The sequence below is a fragment of the Balaenoptera physalus genome (genome assembly GCF_965194825.1).
Source record: "Balaenoptera physalus genome assembly, chromosome: 5".
In the NCBI taxonomy this organism is placed as follows: Eukaryota; Metazoa; Chordata; class Mammalia; order Artiodactyla; family Balaenopteridae; genus Balaenoptera; species Balaenoptera physalus.
In genome coordinates, this window is record NC_138884.1 from 55,525,994 (window position 1) to 55,545,907 (window position 19,914).

At 34.1% G+C, this 19,914-nt stretch overlaps 1 protein-coding gene across 4 annotated transcripts in view; it reads right to left on the reverse strand.

Annotated features, from left to right (window-relative positions):
• LOC309661848 (uncharacterized protein) overlaps positions 1-19,914 on the reverse strand; it is a 635,889-nt gene that overhangs the window by 498,973 nt on the left and 117,002 nt on the right. Inside the window, exon 4 of one of the 4 annotated variants that reach the window (XR_014264300.1) lies at positions 5,144-12,583. The exons of the other annotated variants lie outside the window; for them this stretch is intronic. The gene's annotated coding sequence lies outside the window, so the exon portion shown is untranslated. Of the gene's footprint in view, positions 1-5,143; positions 12,584-19,914 lie in introns of those variants that run through there. 4 annotated transcript variants of the gene reach the window in all.

Consider the following 19,914-nt stretch of genomic DNA (forward strand, 5'->3'; position numbering starts at 1 on the left):
CTAGAAATCTGAAGAAGGTCTCCCCTGAATATTCAGAAATTATTAGAAGAAACTACTGAAAACTGGAAAGAAAACACCAAGAAGCATTAGAAAGAACAATCCCTTAGGCACACACAGAGCCAGAACTAATGTTTGTTCAAATCTGACAGAGTGTAAAGCCTCATACTTCATGGTGATTCGGTAGAGTATCCAGAAATGTTTTCCCTCAGTAGTGGGGCAAGTTAGCCACTGACTAAATTGTGTTATGGTCATGTTTGTCAAAGCTTAAGAGCAAGAACTGAAAGAATCAAGCTGTTTTCAAGTACCACAACATAAATGCACAAGTATTTGGAAATATTTATAGGATTGCAAAACATCCAGAATCTGACGAGTTAAAATTCACAATGTCTGGCATCAAATTAAAAATTAAAAGTCATGCAAAGAAATGATCATAATGAGAAAACGTCAATAAATTGAATCCAAAACAAATATGACACAAATAATAGCATATACAAACATATTAAAATTATTATAACTGTATTCAATATGTTCAAGAAGCTAGAGAAAAAATTGACATGTTAAGTAGAGATATGGAAGATAAATTCTTTAAAAGGATCCAAATTGCATTTCTAGAGGTGAAAGCAATGTCTGAAATGAAAATATAATTGGTGGTATTAACAGAGTAGATATTGCCAAAGAAGAGAGTAGTGAGCTTGAAGACATAGCCAAGAAAAGAAAAAGCTATCCAAAAGTACTAGTACTAGAACTAAACATTACTCATACTAAACATGAAGTAAATCATATCACTTGAAGATAGACTGGGATAAGCTAAAAATATATACTATAAACACCAATGCAACTATGAAAATAACACAACAAAGAGTTATAAGTAATAATAAAACAAAAGCAATAAATTTGAATCATTAAATAATCTCTATTAAAGTAAAAGAAAGTAGAGGAGATGGGGAAAGGGAAAAAAAAAATAACGAACAGGGGAAAAAAAAAAAGCAAGATAGCAGAATTAACCCTAACCGTATCAATGCAAATGACCTAGGACCTAAACATTACAATAGCAAAGATTAGGAAATTAGATCGAAAAAGACCCAACTACATACTTCCCACAAGAAATACCTTGTATATATAGATACACTAGGTTGAAAGTAAAAGGATGAGAAAAAATATACCAGGATAACACTAATCAAAGGCATGCTGAAGTGGCTCTATTAATATCAAAGTAAATTTCAGAGCAAACAATATCACCAGGGATAAAAAAGGATCATTCTACAATGACAAAGAAGTCTATTCATTCAAAGGACACACCTATCCTAAACATTTATTAACCTAATTACAGAGTTGCAAACACAAAAACTGATAGAACTGCAAGGAAAAATAGGCAATTCTATAATTACAGAAGGAGATTTCAACTCTCCTCTTTCAATAATTGATAGAACAAGTAGACAGAAAATCATTAAGGATATAGAAGATGAACACTATCAAAAAAACTGGTGTACTTAGCATTAATAGAGCACTCCACCCAAAAACAGCAGAATATGCATTCTTTTCAAGTGCACGTGGATCATTTACAAGTCATATAAGATATACTGTCTAATCACAAACAAATTAAATTAGAAATGTATAAAAGAAAAATATCTGAAAAACAAATAACAAACTTTATGGGTCAAAGAAGAAATCAAAAGAGAAATTAGAAAGTATTTTGAATTGAATGAGAATGAAAAATACAATATCAAAATCTATGGGATGTTTCTAAGGCAGTACTTGGAGGGAAATATATAGCACTAAATGTCTATTAAAATAGAAGGTTTCAAATCAATGACCTCAAGTTCCTCAGTAAAGGAAGAGCAAATTAAAACCAAAGTAATTTAAAATAAATAATAAAAATCAGAGCAGATATCAATTGAAAAGAAAACAGAAAATCAATAGAGAAAATCAATGCTTTTCAAAGTGCTTCTTTAGGAAGACCAATAAAATAAATAAATCTCTAACAAGACTAATGGGAAACAAAAAAGAGATACCACAAATTGCTAGTATCAGGAATGATAGAAGCAACTTCACTGCAGATTCTGCACATATTAAAAATTCACTGCAGATTCTGCACATATTAAAAGGATAATAAGGGAATAGTATAATAACTTTATTCCAGTGGATTTGACATCTTAGATTAAATGGATAAATTCCTTGAAAGGCACAACCTACTAAAGCTCCCTCAAGAAAAAACAGATAATCCCAATATTACAATATCAATTAAGAATGGAATTTTTAGTTAAAAACCTTGACACTAAAATATTCCCCATCCAGATGGCTTCACTGAGGAATTTTAACAAATATTTTAAAAGGAAATAATACCAATTCTATATAAACTCTTCCAGAAAACTGAAGAGGAATACATATTCCTAAACATATTGTGTAAGGCCAGCATTTCGTTAATACCAAAACCAAAAAAATGTACTTCAAGAAAAGAATAATATAGACCAATATCCTTCATGAACAAAGACCCAAAAATCCTTAATAAAATTTTAGCAAATAAAATCCAGCAATATATAAATACATCATGAGACACTAGAGTTTATCCTAGTAAAGCAAGTTTGTTTTAAACTTTGAAAATCAATGTAATTCATCATATTAATAGAATAAAACAGAAAAATTATATCACATTTCAATAAATGCAGAAAAACTATTTGACAAGCTCTAACATTTATTCCTGACAAAAACTCTCAGCAAACGAGTGTAAAAGGGAACTACCTCTACCTGACAAAGGGCATCTATGAAAAACCTGTAGCTAAAACTTTAAATAATGGTGAAAGACTTAATGGTTTCCCTCTAAGATCAAGATCATGGCAAGAAGTCCACTGTACAAAACTGTACTAGAGGTTCTAGCCAGTGAAATAAGGCAATAAAAATAAATTAAAAGCATAGATTGTAAAGGAAGAAGCACTGTCTTTATTCACAGACAATATGATCAACCATGTAGAAAGTCAATGGAATCTTTAATAATAAAATTAAGTGAGTTTAGTATTAAAGGTTGAAGGATACAAGATCGATACACAAAAAACAACTGTATTTATGTCCACTCACAATGATCAAAGGGAAATTAATATAAATACATAATATAATTTACAAAAGCATCAAAAATATAAATACTTAAGGGAAATCTGAAAAAAGATGTATATAACCTGTATACTGAACATAAAATATTTCTGAGAGAAATTAAAGAAGACTTAAATAAGTGGAAAAATTCACTGTATTCATGGATCAAAAGATTCAATATCATTAAGATGTCAATTCTGCCAAAATTTATTTATAACACAATCCCAATCAAAATCCTAGCAAAGTGTCTTGTAAAAATTGACCAGCTCAGTTCAAATTCATTTAGAAATACAAAAGACCTAAGACAGTCAAAACAACATTGAAAAAGACCAAGTACAAAGGACTAATACTACCTGAAACTTATCATAATGTGATAACAATGAAGAAAGTGATTATAGACAAACAGATAAACGCAAGGGAATACAGAGTCCAGAAATAGACCCACATATATATGGTTCTATAATTTTTGACAAAGACACAGAGGCAATTCAGTGGAAAGGATAATCTTTTCAACAAATGATGCTGAAACAATTTAATATCCATATGCAAAAAAACAAAAGAACATGCATCCAAATCTTGAAACTTGTACAAAAATTAGTTCACAATGGATCATAGATATCAACATAAAACTTAAAACTACAAAACTTCTAGAGGAAAATAAGAGAATATCTTTGTAAGCTTGAGTTATGCAAAGAATTTTTAGCTATGACACTAAAAGCACAATCCATATGAGAAAAATTGATAAATTAGATTTCAAGAAAATTTAAAATTTCTGCTCTGCCTAAGACAGCATTAAGAGAGTGAAAAGACAGACCACAGACAAAGAGAAAATATTTGCAAATCATATAATTATACTCGAAATATAAACATAACTCACAACACTCCATACTAAGAAAACAAGCAAGCGATTTTTTTTAACGGACAAAAGATTTGAACAACCAGCTCACTGAAGAGATACAAATTGCAAATAAGTACATGAATAGATGCTCAATATCATTAGTCACCAGGGAAATGCAAAGCAAAACTACCATATGATACCACACTACATCTATTTGAATACTGAAATTAAAGAGACTAATCTTTCCAAGTCTTGGTGAGGAGGCAAAGCAATTGGAATTTTCATTTACTGTTGATGGGAATGTATAATAGTAACCACTTTGGAAAACTGTATGCAGTTTCTTAAAATGTTAAACATATACATAACTCATGACCTAGCCATTGTGCTCCTATGTACTTACCAAAATGAAAGACTATGTCTATTCAAAGATTTAAATACAAATGTTCATAGCAATTTTATTTGTACAGCTAAAGAGTAGAAATAGTCCATATGCCAATCAATACGTGAATGGAGAAATACAATGTGGTACATCTACACAGTGGAATGCTGCTCAGTGATAAAAAGGGGATAAACTATTATACACACAACAACACTGATGAAAATTGAAATAATTATGCTAAGTGAAAGAAGATAAACAAGAGTACATAATATATGGTTCTATTTATATAAAATTCTAGAATTTTCACACTACTTATAATAACAGAAAATAGATGGGGGTTGGGAGGAAAAAAGAGAGGAATTTCAAAGGGGCACAATGAAATTTTTTGGATATGGATATGTACATTATCTTGATTACATGATGGTTTCACAAATGTATACATATGTTAAAACCTACCAAACTGTACCCTTGCAATATGTATAGTTTATTATACCAATTAAGCCTCAGAAAAGTTGGTTTAAAAATATTCAACCTCCGTAATCATCAGAGAAATACACTTTAAAACCAAAATGAGGTATCACTACACACTCACTAGAATGTCTAAATAAGTATAATAGTACCAAGTGTTGGTGATGATATGTAGCCACTAGAACCATCATATATTGCTCTGAGAACCTAAAATGTTACAATCACTTTAGAAACCAGTTTGACAATTTCTTTAAAAAGGTAAACGTACACCTATCATGTGACCTAGGAATTACACTCATATGTGGAAATGAGTGTTTACACAAAGACTTCTTCTCAAATATTCATAGAAACCTTATTTGAAATAGCCTCAAATGCACATCAACATGGGAATGGATAAAGAAATTATGGTATACCATAAAATGTAATATTACTCAGCAATAAAATGGAACTAGCTACTTACAGGCACAATGACATGTTAGAATCTCTAAAAAATTATGCCACATGAAGGAAACCAAACCAAAAATAGTACATACTGAATGACACCACTTTATGAAATTCTGGTACAAGCAAAACTAGTTTATAGTGATGTAAAGTAGATCAGCAGTTGCTTGCAGCCAGGGATGTAGGTATCATCTAAAAGAGGGTAAAAGGGAACTTATTGGTGTGATGGAGCTGTTTGATATCTCAGCCCTGATGTGGTCATGCATATGTTTGTCAAAACCCATCACAATTTAAAAAGGGTGAATTTATTGTATCTAAGTTATGCTTCAATAAAATTGATTTTAAAATAATTTTCACAAATCAACTATTTTCTAGGAAAATATACACTACCAAAATTAAAGATGTAGAAAACTTGAATAAAGTAATTACTATGGAAGAAATTAAATCTGTGAACAATTTTATGAAATTGAAACCTTTAAGATACTGAAAACTTTACAAGAAAATATTGTAAATGATCAAAATGGAGGACAAAGAATTTTAGAAAATCAGAAAAAAAGATATTTTTAGGTTTCCAAAGATTTAATTTCCACAGACAGTTTTATGGTTAAATTCTTTCAATCTTTTGAGGAACTGATCATGTCTGTTCCATAGCAGAGGGAAACAGAATTCATTTAATGATGTCCATAAGAATGATAAAATTAAAACTGATAAGATACCAAATCCATGTAAAACTATGGAACAAAACTCTACACTGACCAAATAAGATGACTTAAAAAATTCAAAGATGGTTCAATATATTATATTGTTTCATCCACAAATAAGCAAAAATAGAAAAACTATATATTCTCCTAAATCAATGGCCAAAAAAGCATTTGATAAAGAGATAAAGTTCTGACAAACATTTTAAATTTAAATTAAACAGCTTATTTATTAATATGTTGAAGAAGTAACTTGCAAATTAAAGATGTCATTTTACATAATGGAAAAACAGTAAAAATGTTCCCATTCAAGTTAAGAACATATAAGGATACAGCTTATAAACACTGTCATGGAAATTCTAATCAGTGCAATGCTACAAGAAAAGTAAGTAAGAGGTATGAATACCAGAAAGGCAGAAACAAACAAACCTTTTTGGAGTATAACATGTGTTAAAGAAAACACCAAGAGAGTCACTAGAAAAATGTATGAAAGCAATAAAAGAGTTCAATAAGATGGTCACTTATCAACTACATATACAAACATTCACGGGTTTTCCAACATATCAACAGAAACCACTTTAAAATATCCTATTTTCAGTAGTAATGAAAAATATTAAATACCTAGAAATAACCTTAACAAGATATATGTGGAACTCATAAAAGTTTAAAAGTTTCCTGAGGAAAATATTAAAATAATTAATTAAATATACATGGATAGCAAGGCTGGATTTTTACAGTGTTTAATTTTTCCATATTAAATTATAAATATAATCTAATTTTTAAAAATCTCCATGTGGTGTCTTATTTTTGTTTTGCACACTGTATTTTGTTTTGTTTTTTGGAACTTGAAAAAATTATTCTAAAGATCATATGAAGTAATAAACTTTCAAAACTAGCTAAATTTTTTTTTAAAAAGAGTAATAATAATGAATATGTTCAGTGATGGAAATCAATAATTTAAATTAGATATTTTTTTCATATGATGATAGACAAATTAATGAAACAATAAGCCCAGAAACAGATGAAAATATACATGCACTTAATAAATTTAAAAGGTAGAAGTTTAAGTTGTTGGGAGGGAAAGGTGAGTACCACGTAGATTAAGCGGTCAAGAAATAGTTCTGGTTTTATCTGCTATTTGGAAAAAATAAAGTTAGAGCAGTTAATTTTATATGCACTAAAGAAGTAAATGTAATAATGTAAACATAATATTACCAGAAAAATATGTAGGTAGACATTTATCCGATTTCCAGTTGGAAAAATGGATAGTTGTGACCTAGTAAAAACTGAAAACTTCTACATGTCAAAGTTACCTAAACCAAAATATAAAGGAAAGTAACAATTTAAGAAATACTCTAGTACATATCATGAATAAAGGGTTAACATATTACTTAGCTTTTACAAGTTAATTAACAAATACATTCACACTGAGAGGATGAAAAAGGAGAATATTCCATTCATTCAAAAAGAAATCCAAGTAGACAAAAAATATAAAAATATTCAAACTTATTACTGATGAGTGAAATAAAACATCAAATTGACAATATTTGTCTTTCCCAGTTGGATAACATTTGTCTCCTATCACAATGGCAAAAATTTTAAATAATACCAGTATTAGTAAGAGTATCAATTTTTATACTCTGCTGGTGGGAATATATACTGACATATTCTTTCAAGATTCCAATTGAGCAACATAAACTACAAAATATAAATAGTTTCATATTCTTCTAGCTCCATCAGACTTGCACATTTTTGTTTATGGATGTTCATTATCCCTGTGTTTATAGTAGTGACTAAGTGGAAACAACCTAGATACCCTAGATCATAGTACACTAATATGATAAATACTTGCAGACCAAAAGAAGCCATGTTACAGAAGAGCATATGTTCATGAAAATATTCAAATATTATACTGAATACTATATTTGGTATGATTCCAAAATTATGAAGATATATGCCTGGGGCAAAAAGAAAAAAAAAAAGCCTTGACATCCACCAAAATTGTATGTATTTCTTTCTGTGTGCTAAGCCTAAACGTGACTGTACTTTTCTTCTCACTTTTCCAACACTTCTTAAATTTTTTATACTAAAGAATTACTTTTATAAACAGAAATTATTTTGTATGATTATAAAAGTAATTTTTCTCTTCCTTTTAGTCAAAAGATTGTACCAAGCGTCCTTCCTGGCCCCAGCCAGTTTGTGATGTCCCCTCCATCTGCTTCCCCTCACACCCTGGGCAGGACACAAATCTGTCTCCCCATCTAGGTTGAGAACTCTGTGAGGGAAAGGGCTGTGACCTGTGCACTGAGGCACCCCATTGAGTGCTGAAACAGACCGGCAGAAAAGACAAAAGTCAATGCAGGAAATGAAGAGGGGTACTAGAAGAGAGTTGGGGTAGGAGAAGTACATTTTTACCCCCCTTACCCCCATAAGCATAGGTAATTATAAACATATATTATGTTTGCCTTCTTTTTCTCCCTCCACCTGTATAAAAATAAGAGCCAGTTATGTTTCCCAATCACTCAGTGCTACTTATAACACTGGTACTCAGACCACACCTCTCACAGCCACATGGACTCTATTATATTTAACTACACCAATTCTAATCCCTTGATAGTAAGAGGCAGCAAAGTACAATGATAAAGAAGAAGCTCTTTGGGGTCAGACTTTCTGGGGCAAACGCTGGCTCCACCTCTTATTAGCTATATAACCTTGAACGAATTGCTTAAGTTCTCTGTGCCTGTTTCCCCATGTATTGGGTTGGCCAAAAAGTTCTTACAGAAAAACCCGAACGAACTTTTCGGCCAACCCAATATAATAAGGTTGTTATTAGGATTCAATGAGTTACTACGTGTGGCAGCCTATAATAAAGGGCTACATATGGTGCTGGTAAAGTGAAAACATAAAGATTGTATTACCCAGGACACGTAGCAGATATACTTTTTGGTTAATATCTATTGCAGACATGACACCAGAATCAGTGAGTCCTTTGTCAGACATGTGTATGGTTGACTAGCCTGTCTTGACAAAGTATTCATAATCGTTCACTGAAAAAGCATATTTAAGAAATTAATCCACATAGATTTTTGAGGCTTTCAGTTTTCACATAAGCACTAAAAAGTCAACCTCATTCTTGCTGTAACTTGCTTTAGATGCCAAATCTGAACAACACAGAAAACTATAAATAGATGTTATTCCAATGAGAGACTTTTACAGTTAACATCTAATCATTCTTCATCGAAGTACGACTTCATCAAACTACAACTTTACTATTCTTTTCAGTTCCATAACTCCAACAAATGACAGTTTAAGATTGTAGACATAAACAGTTAAAGACTTCTTTCTAGTTCCTTTCTTCTACCATGTTATTTGCAAACTTATAATTTCTAAATTCATTCAACTATAAAGATCAAAGAGAGGTGACAGATTTCCACGTCTGATGCTTGCACCCGCTCTGCCTCCTTCTCTGTGGGTTCATGTTTGTGCATGTGTGTGTGTGACCAACGGTTCCTGTTTGTCAATAGAGAAACAGTGTTTAGAGGAAAACCTGGTGTGGGGACTGGGTCAGATGCACAAAATGACATGTTTATGACAAGGCGCAAACTGTTGTTTTACCTAACCTGCAAGATTTTGTTTGTCTTTCCAGCCTCAGTGGAGTCTATATTCAAGATTAAATGCCAAACAAGCCCCCTATGACATTGTGGAAAACTCATCCTATCTCAGTAGTGGCAGAATCAGTGGCTCAGAGAAGCCCAAATGGGCCAAGCTAATGCATGACAGCTGCAGCTGCAAAAGAGAGGGAGAAAGACAGAGAGAGGGGAGGCACTTCCTTTCTCTAAGTGCAAAGAGCCAGCAATGGCTCCTAAACACAACCAACCCTTCTGGCAGCGCTTCTGCATATAAGGTGCGCAAAACAGTTGCCTGTAGGCTTATTTAAAAAAAAATTGAAAGAAAAATTAAGTGAGCCTCTGAAAGGAAGGAAAAATAAAAAAAGACATTTAATTAAGTCATAGAGCTAAGGAAATAAGAGGTTTCCAGTTCCACCTCTATTGCTAAATCAAATTTAATGTTAAAACGAGAATTGTCAATTTCAATGTCAAAAGAGTTCCATTCACTACGGGTTTGTTTTTCCCACTTTGAATCTATTATGGATGTTGGGTTTTATGCCTTCTGAAGAAAACTTTAAGTTTAGAGTGAAACTAGCCCTATATATAAACATATGTCAAAATAAGAATAGGTAGGAAAATACCCAAGTGTCTAAGATTTCCTAAATACTGTCATTAATTATAATGTACTGGGCAGCCACCAGACACATAGAACTATTCCAGGAGCAATGTAATGAGATTTGACATGTGTCTCCAAACAAAAAACAAGCATAGGGTTTAAATATTTCAGGTAAATCTTCTACTTTTTCTTCCCTAAATTACCCCAATTATCACATCAACTGTTCACTTATATTTGTGATGACAACTCGAATTGTACAGTTTGAACTAGGGTACCAGGAAATCTCCTTTTGGAATAAAAAAAGAAAAACAAATGAATAAAAATTAAAAACCTCTACCATTAGCTACACCATCACCACCTCCAACAGTTTCGTAAGAAGAACAAAAATACTAATATCAATAAGTAATGGTATTTAAGATCAGTGTCTTTCAAAAATTCTAAACATGTTATAGATATCATGACAGAATGGAAGTGGATTGGTTATTACGAATTTCTCTGAAATTCCTAGTTAAAATTGAGACCATCTTATTAAAAGGATGTTAACTAACTGCAATATCTTTGTAATATCTTAGAAGAAATTAAAAGTCAACATTATTGATGTAAGTATTCATATCCACGTGCTCCTATTCTTTGCTTTTTGAGACGTGGTGAGTTTAGGTAGAATTTCCCTGAATTTACCAATGCCACTTTCAGGCACATTTGATCTCCTAGAGAGGAATCTATATTATACCTCCATGAGGCATGTCTGTGGGGATGGAAGAGAGGGCAAGAGGGTGACTTGAGATAATCATTGCTAAAATGTTTTATTTGCACATGATAATTTCTCCTTTCATAAATATCAGCAAATATGCTTCTCTCCCCTCTCCCTCTCCCTTTCTCTCAGGATATCAGGCAGATAAGAGTTATCAGTAAAGGTCATCCTCAATTTCTGTACAGAAATGATCTGTCTCTGGTATGTAATAAACATTTATCCATGACTTTATTAGCTATATTGAAGCTGACAGTTCTGTTAAACTATTTTCTTTCATTTTGCTAGGTCATGACGGTTAATGCTGCTAAAAAATCTCATCACTGCTTTTGATCTCTGTATTGTCTTCCCTGTATTATCGGAATTTTCTGCAGGTAAGCACTGGCTGGAATGACCTATTAAAGTTACAGCCCGTTGAGTCTCTGTTTTTTTTTTTTTTTCCCCTCTTTTCATCACAGTAAAAAAGCAAAGGAGTGCAAAGAATAAATTTTCCTCAGAGGGTTATATTTAGTTGGTTAGTTGACATATTCAGTCAACTCTCAATTATCCACAGTAAAAGGGAACTAAAGTACCAAATGTAAATGAAAACCACACATAATCCAAAATCTTCATTTTGGCTAAATATTTTACCACGGTATTCTCAGGATCTAAAAAGACAACTTCACATTTTACTCAAATCCCTTTCTCATCTCCAGGGGTCAGTTCTCAGGAAGTAGACAGATGAAGCAAAAGCCAAAGCAAGAAGAAAACATCCCCAGACAATTGATGTGTGCAACGGAAAAACATGATGGAGGGTGCAGTTTGCATCTGGGCCTTTCCACCTTTCTTTCATCCATGCCACATAAGCTCTCCTCTCATTCAAAGAAATGTGTAAGAAATGTTTGCTTTTGAGAAAGGAAAAACAACAAAATAGCCATGAACATATCTGCCTTTGTTAATGGATTAAAGATCTTATAAAACTTGCCAAACAAAGGTCGGTTGTCAATTTCAAAGAAATACAGTTCAGACAGATAAGAAATAAACTTTCTAAAAATGCAAACATGTTTCCTTTCAGTTAAACAAATATTTATTGAGTTCTTATCGCATGCCAGGCACTATGGGAAATTCTGGTAACACAAAAATATGAACGACTCATTTCAGCTCTCATGTAGCTCATAAGGAAGAAGTCACGAAAATAGATGTTTAAAATTGACAGAGTAATATTAAAGCACAGAGAAGAAGCATCTTCCCCAGCTAGGGTGATCATACCGAACCTTGAAGGGCCAGCACAGTTACCCAGGTGAAGAAGCAAGAGTCGGGGGAAGGGCACTGCAGGCAAAGGGAATAGTGTGAGCAAAGGCACAGATGTGTGACACAGTTTTGTGTATTCACAGAACTGCTGGGATCTCCAGGTTGTCAGAGCACAGCAATCATAATCACTGGGGATGAGAAAGGGAAGGAAAAGGCAATTGATGAAACTGGAAACCTGGGCAAGTTCAAATCTCTGGGGGCTGTGTAAGAAACTTAAATTAAGAGTCCTTCCAAGATCATTTACATGCAATAAAGTAACAACCAACATGACCCTCAATTCCATTATCTATTTGTTCTTTCTTTTAGTTAGTCAACAACTTTTTTTTAGCATTTATTACACGCCAGGCACTGTTCTAGGTGCCAGTGGTACAGTGGGGAACAGAACCACGTCCTGGACTCCTGGTGTGTTCATTCTGATGGGGAGAGAAAGACACAAAACAACAACAAAAACAACAAATTATGTCAGACAGTGGTAACACGTCAAAGCCTATTTATTGGTATTTTTCTTTTGGCGGCACTACATGGCATATGGGATCTTAGTTCCCTGACCACAGATCAAACCCATGCCCCCGGCATTGGAAGCGTGGAGTCTTAACCACTGGACTGCCAGGGAAGTCCCTCAAAGCCTACTTAAACTCTAGTCTCTAAAAATAAAGTAAGGCTGAATAAAGAGGATAGGGATGTGAGGTGAGGGAATGCAGAGCATGGTGACCTGTTTTACATAGAACAGTCAAGGCAAGGACTCCCTGAGATGGTGATATTTGAGCAAAGACCTAAAGGAAATGTATTTGAGGGAATTGCTTTTAAAGCAGAGCTCATCACACAAGGAAAGATCCTGCAAGGGGAGTGCGCTTGGCAAGCTGAAAGGAAAGCAAAGGGGCCAGTTTGGAGAAGAGAAGGTCGGGGAAGAGGGGTGTAATGCAGAGAGGTGCAGATTACTACTGCGTGCTGGGCTTTTCAAAGGTTTTGAATCATAATCTTAAATAATACATTTTACACAGTGACAAATATATGTGTTTTAGAGAGAGAGATTGAAATACAGATTTTTTAAAGTTTCAGGAAACAATATTATGTGCAGTATACTCTGCTCTTTTCAATTCTACTTCATCTTTTAAGAAATTCTGGTCACAATTAATTTAATTTATCTTTTAACCTATTAAAAGGTCACACCCACAGTGGGGAAAACACTGAAGCAGGGTCATGTAGCCTAGTTTAAAAAACAAAAAGGTGTTCTTTTTAAGGTACCCAACACCTAGCCCAGTGCCAGGCACACAGGCATCCTAATATTGTTTGTTGAATGAATGCATGAATGCATGAATGAATGAATGAATGAAAATAATTAGAACTTATTTACAAGGCTCAAAGTCTGAAGACTTCAAATTAGGCATTTCAATTCCAAAACAAAACTCTAATAACTGCATGATCTTCAGATCATTGCTAGTGGACAGAATGTACTCAGAATTTAACAGAAATCAATGTCAGTCACTTCTAAAAGTGGACAAAGTTTTCTCAAAAAGGTCATTTACTGGAGGTAAGAGGAGAGTCCTTACAATTTACTTTTTCATTTTCTGGAATCCAAATTATTTTTTCTGAATAAAATATAATTAAGATAAAATAAGTTGAGAGCACGTCCCTAATGATATTAATTGTTGTTTTCATGGAAATTGATTTCTTCTTCCCCTAATGTGACTTCTAACAGAGGATTACAAAATCTTTAGATACAAGTGTGATAATGTGCCAGAATTTCTGACTAGCACTTTTGATTTTTTTTTAAATAATTGTATGTGAAGGGAACAACATTCCTCATGAAGTTAGCTGTGTATGTTTTCTTTTTTTTTAATTGAAATATAGTTGATTTACAATGTTGTGTTAGTTTCAGGTGTACAGCACAGTGATTCAATTATATATATGTATATATGTGTTTGTGTGTGTGTATTCTTTTTCAGATTCTTTTCCCTTATAGTTTATTACAAAATATTGAGTATAGTTCCCTGTGCTATACTGTAGGTCCTTGTTGGTTATTTACTTTATATACAGTCGTGTATGTTGTTTTGTAAAAGAACTGGAGTTCAGAAAATCTTATCTTTATTCTGTAGAATAATAATAATTGCTAAAATTTACACAGTGCCAGGCTCTGTTTTAAGCATTTTGCGTATAAATATTAACTCATTAAATCCTAACAATAGCCCTATGAGAGAAGTACAGTTACTATCCCTAAAACTGGAAACTGAGGCACAGAGACATAAAACAACTTACCATGTGCCATGCACTGCAACATCCTATTTAATCTACGTAACAGTCTTATTTTAAAAATAACGTAACTGAGGCATAGGGAGGCATAAGTTGCTTCTGTCACAACTACTAATTGGTGGAGCTGGGACTGAGTCCAGGGCAATCAGCTTCAGAGACCACACCCCTGGAGGCCATGTCATTCGGCCTCCTTTAGCTGTAATGCCTGGGCCAAGTCAGCACTGTAAAATACGATGATGTCAAGTGAGACCTTACGGAAATCGTGAGCTCCTCAGGAGAAACCAGTGGCCCTGCTATATACATTCAGCATCAATCATTAGATGACAATTTTAATATCCTTACCACCAAGGACTTAGCAAACGTAACTTATGGAAATTTTATCTTATACTTTCCCCATCAAATTCTCTACTAGAACTTTTAAATTACCTTGAGCCTGAATTAATTCAAGTATTAATGTCTCTCTGCATTTGTTTTTTTGTTTTGTTTTGTTTTGTTTTTCCTTCCTTCTTACTTCCCTGAGACCCAAGTTTGGACCACTGTGCCTTTAAAAATTAAAAATGCAAATATTACATGGGATAGTCTATTTGTCTATTTCACATCTCACTTTTAAAATTGATGATTAGATAATTTGGGGTGTTCATAGAGAGATGCGGCCATCCAGACACATGTATATATCAGCATTTATAGCTCTTATTAAAAAGGAAGCACTTCCCTTAAGCTTTCCTTCAGCTGTTTGCTTGTCCAGCACTTTATACACACACATACACACATACAAGAAAAGAGTAGGGTGTTTCCCTTGATGGTCTGCTCCTTAACCTAAACTACATTCTTTGTCATCATGATAACAATTATATCATTGTTCAGGACACATTTCCTAAAGAGCCTTTGTTCTCCATGGGGACTCTGCATAAATATACCAATAATAATAATTCATGGTCAAATGCTCTATCACCCCAACTTGGAAATGAAAGTTGGTAATGATAACTCTTTTCACCATTCTGAGTACAAATGGAAACAATAGAAGTGCACAGAGTACCACAGTGCCCTCTGACCTTCATGCGTGAGGTCACAGGACTCCAAAACAAGAAATAAGACCCTTGTGGTCATGGGAATCTTAAAGCGACATTTCAAACCACAACCTGGCATTTCTTAATGAGCTCACATTGCTTAAACTCTGCTCCAGGGTATGGTCAAAAGAAAACCATCCCTTTATCAACTGGTAAAGGCTTCAAGTTCCTAAAATAAATTCAGCAACTGAAAAAAAATAAGTAACTGAAATATCCACTTTCCCGAGGTGATGTGGTATTTTAAGCCAGACATTTTTCTGTGAGAGCTTCCCACTGTTTGGATCATAATGAATAAAAACAAAGGACCAAATGCTTAACAGCTCTACTAATATTTCTTGTTCTTTTCAAAAGTAGGTCTTGGAGACAACCCATGATAATCAAAAACCACATGGTGGTCAGGTTGCCCTAATTTGACACTACACTCTGCTACATCCATAACCTTGGATAAGCCCAATTTCACAGTCTAAATCAGTTTTACAAAGAAGAAAGTGTATTAATCTTTTTCTTTCCTTTTCTCTCTCAGAAATACCCTAGAGCTCACCATAACAACTATCCTCCAAATGTTTGTTATAGTATGATGTTACGGTATAAAAATATAACAAAATCTTTCATGTGATACAGACTAAGACAAATCCTCCTTATAGTATATTCTGTACCATACTATGCCAAGATATACCTGAGCTCATGAGTCTATTTTCAAATGATAATGTCTTAAAGACCTCAGGAAGGTTATCTCCTGCATTGATAGCAGGAAAAATACAAGAGTAGGAGTTACATGAAAGAATAATCTGTCTCTTCTACTTAGTATCTTTAACATGACAGTTTCACATCCTGATACTGAGCAGAAATTCAGGAAAAAAGTTAAATCCACTGAAGAAGAAAAAAAAAAGAAAAAGAAAAAAATGTATCCAGCCACAAAGTACAAAACAAACAGAACAGGGCATCAGCATGTGGCAACTCCAATATATCTAGTCTCCATCACTTAGAGGGTATGTCATCCCTAATTTTCAGGAAGAGACAAGGAGTCAATAAGAAGAAAAACTATTGATCTATCAACAAGTTTAATACAATCTTGAAATAAATTCTGTTCAAAACCCAGAAGCCTCCCTCTGTGTAATAGTTAAATTACTGACTCCCATGCAAAACAAAAATCCTGCCCTTAGGCCATTATCAGCATGATCCTTTATTTGAAGTCTTACAGGCTGTTCAAGGGACAACCCTGATGGTTTGGCCAAAGCGAAACAACACATCGAGTAGCTCAATACAGGCCAAGCAAAATGGAGCCTCCCAGTGTGAGAATATTAAATTATTATGGCTGCAACAGGGGGCACAATTGTTAGTGGTCCCCTCCCACTTATGGCCTTGCTCCTCTCTTCCCTGCAGTGAGTGTTCATTGTCATACCTAATATTCAAATGCTTTGATAATAATAAGGTTGTCAAGATAATAGCAGGAAACTTTCAGTAGAAACTCCATTTTCAAAAGCCAGCTGTGCTGTCCCAATGGTTCTTCCTAAGAAGATGCCTTCAAAAAGCAAAATTTTTCCCATTCAAACATCAGAACAAAGCTCCTGTTATATGTAAACACACACACACAGGGTCTAAGTTTAGGTGAACAAATGTACATCAGCAAGTCAGTACTACAAATGATCAAGAGAAAGAATGCTACAGGAGAGAGAATGCCCAAGAAAACTGGCAGGATAAGAAATAGGGCAGCAGAATAGGACGAACCTTTCTTAATCTAACATTCTGTTTGGGGCAGGGAGGGTGTTTTTCCCCTATCCAAGAGCTTTAAGTGGATGCACGAAGGAGACAAGATCTTAAATCAGGGAATGCTCGCCCATGTGGGCATTATTGATGGCACCTTGTTAGAAGAAGCAGTTTGGGTTTCTTTATTTCCTTTCATTTGCACAACATTCCAATCAATAGACCCAGTGAGGTGGGGTGTAATGTGGTTTTTTGGAAGAACACTAGTATTGTTCACATGTTCAATATCTGTACTTCTGAAGGTGGATTCAGGAAACCTTGCCCTTTTGTCCCAATAAAATAATGGCTTTCAGGAAATGCTACCCTTTGGCTTTCTTTTCTCAGTCAGTGCTATTTGGTCTACAGCCATTTTAAATAAAAAGTTTCAATGGATTGAAAAAAAGCAGCAGCTGGAGACTAAAGCCCTGCAGGTGGCCGCTGATAAATACAGTATTGTAACTTGCTGGCATGAGCCCTCTCAAAGTGCTCTGAATACAGGTCAAAAGGCTTGACAAATTCCGAAGTCAATTTTAAATTATAATCTACATGCAAGTAAATTTTACCCATGCCACCCATAAGGATTTCTTTTTTCTTTCCCTGGTTACATAGGAATAGATAGAATTTCATTCACATTATACATAGAATTATATCAGTGTATTCATTTGTGTCACGGAAATGCACAGTTATTCCAGGGATTCTCCAGCTTAAAACAATGGCGGCCATTTTTTTAAGGAGGGATAACCTATTTTTTTTAACTATATATATATGAGAACATCCTTTAAGCACACTTTTTCTCCTTGGGGCTAGCGGGTTGTTTTAAACCACGGGAAGAAAAGCACTATAGGAAGATAAAGAACTGCTTATTTCCATTGTGACATCATTTGGGACCAGCAGGTACTCTTCCTCGATTCATCTCATTTGGCCACATTTGCTCTATGGCTCTTTGTCCTCTAGCACTTATGTTTCTCATTTTCACAGGATTAATTAGTAATTGCCTGTGTATTTCTTCAGAAGTATTGTCTTTTTCATATATTTGCCCTATCTCCATATTTAAGTTTTAGATTTCCCAACATCAAGGATCAGGTCCTTTATCGACTTTTGGCATTTCCCCAAAGCAAGCTTTTCTCTATTCAATGTGAATGTTTAATAAAAATAATCGACAGTTTATAAAGAAGGAATAAGATCTAAGAAGGCTATAGAACAACTTCCTAACGTGGTCATTTTTTTTTTTTTTTTTTTTTTTTGCAGAAATGTAGTCAGGGGAGGAGAGCTATGTTATATAATTTTGAAGTGTTTGGTTTTTAAATGAAGATTATGTTTTCTTTTATAATAAAATCACAATAAAATAAAATAATTTTTAAAGAAAAAAGAAGGAAGATCTGAAGGGGCACACTAGTTCTCACCTTGAGCGATCCAATTCAAATACACTATCACTTTATTAATCAATAGCACAAATGAGGTGCAGAGATGGAGATGAAAAATTTTTATAGGCCTTGCTGCAATGTGGGAAATGAGGAGTGTATATCTTCTAATCTGAACCTTGACTTAACCTATGCAACTAGAGAAAAGAAATGGTATTTCCTAAAAGGAAATGGAATATCATCTCACCATCCTCCATCTACTAATATTAGGATTCATTCATTCAACAGATTTTTTTTGAACATCTACTCTACGCCAGGCATTTTTCTGGGCACTGAAGATACACCAGTGAATAAAATAGGTAAATATCACTCTATCATCACTGAAATACATACTAGTTGGGATAAACAGACACTAAACAAGAAAATCTTGAATAGGTCACGTGGTGATAAGTACCTTGGGAAAAAAAACAGAGAAGGGAAATTGGGACTCATTGGGTGGTAAGGATGGCTGCAGCTTCACAGACAAGGCAGACATAGAGGGAGATGACATGAGAGAGGTAGGATGGACCAGAACACATAGGGACCAGTGTGCCCTATGTGTTAATAAGCTTGGATTCTTTTTTAAGCAGTAAAAGAACTCACTGGATACCTTTAGGCAGCAAATAATGTGATCTTATTTCCACTTGAGAAAAATCATTCTGCTGCATGAGAGGAGTGGTACAAGAGTAGAGACAGGAAGAGGTCAAGGTCGGAAATAGAAGTTCGAGAAACAACACAGTTCAAATGTATTTATATAAAAAAAGAATGTATATATATGTATAACTGAATCACTTTGCTGTGCAAGAGAAATTCACACAGCATTGTAAATCAACTATACTTCAATAAAAAAATTTTTTAAATAAATAAAAATAAAAATGCATTTAAAGTCATGGGACTGCCTGAGACCACCTCAAGAAAAAGAATACATTGAGTACAAAGGAGGGCTGAGAACAGAACCTGTGAATGTATAAAGGTCTGAAAGAGGAAGCAGTTGCGATTTGTCTGACACCATGGCTCTCAAGCCAATGAACCTAATACCTCATGTAGGAGAAGCCTCCATACCTAGATGCTGCCTATGAAACAAAAGCCCCCTTCTCATCTGTGTGGAGCTGAAGCAAGAATGGCATGGATAATGCTTTTCCAGTGCTAATATTTGCACTGAAGAGACACCATGGACAGAGAATACATGCTTGGGTTTCTTGACCCAAGAGAGTCTGGTGATTCCTAGGTGAAAGGCTAGATCAGATGTTCTGTTTGAAGAAGATGGACTCAAAGGCCTCAGAG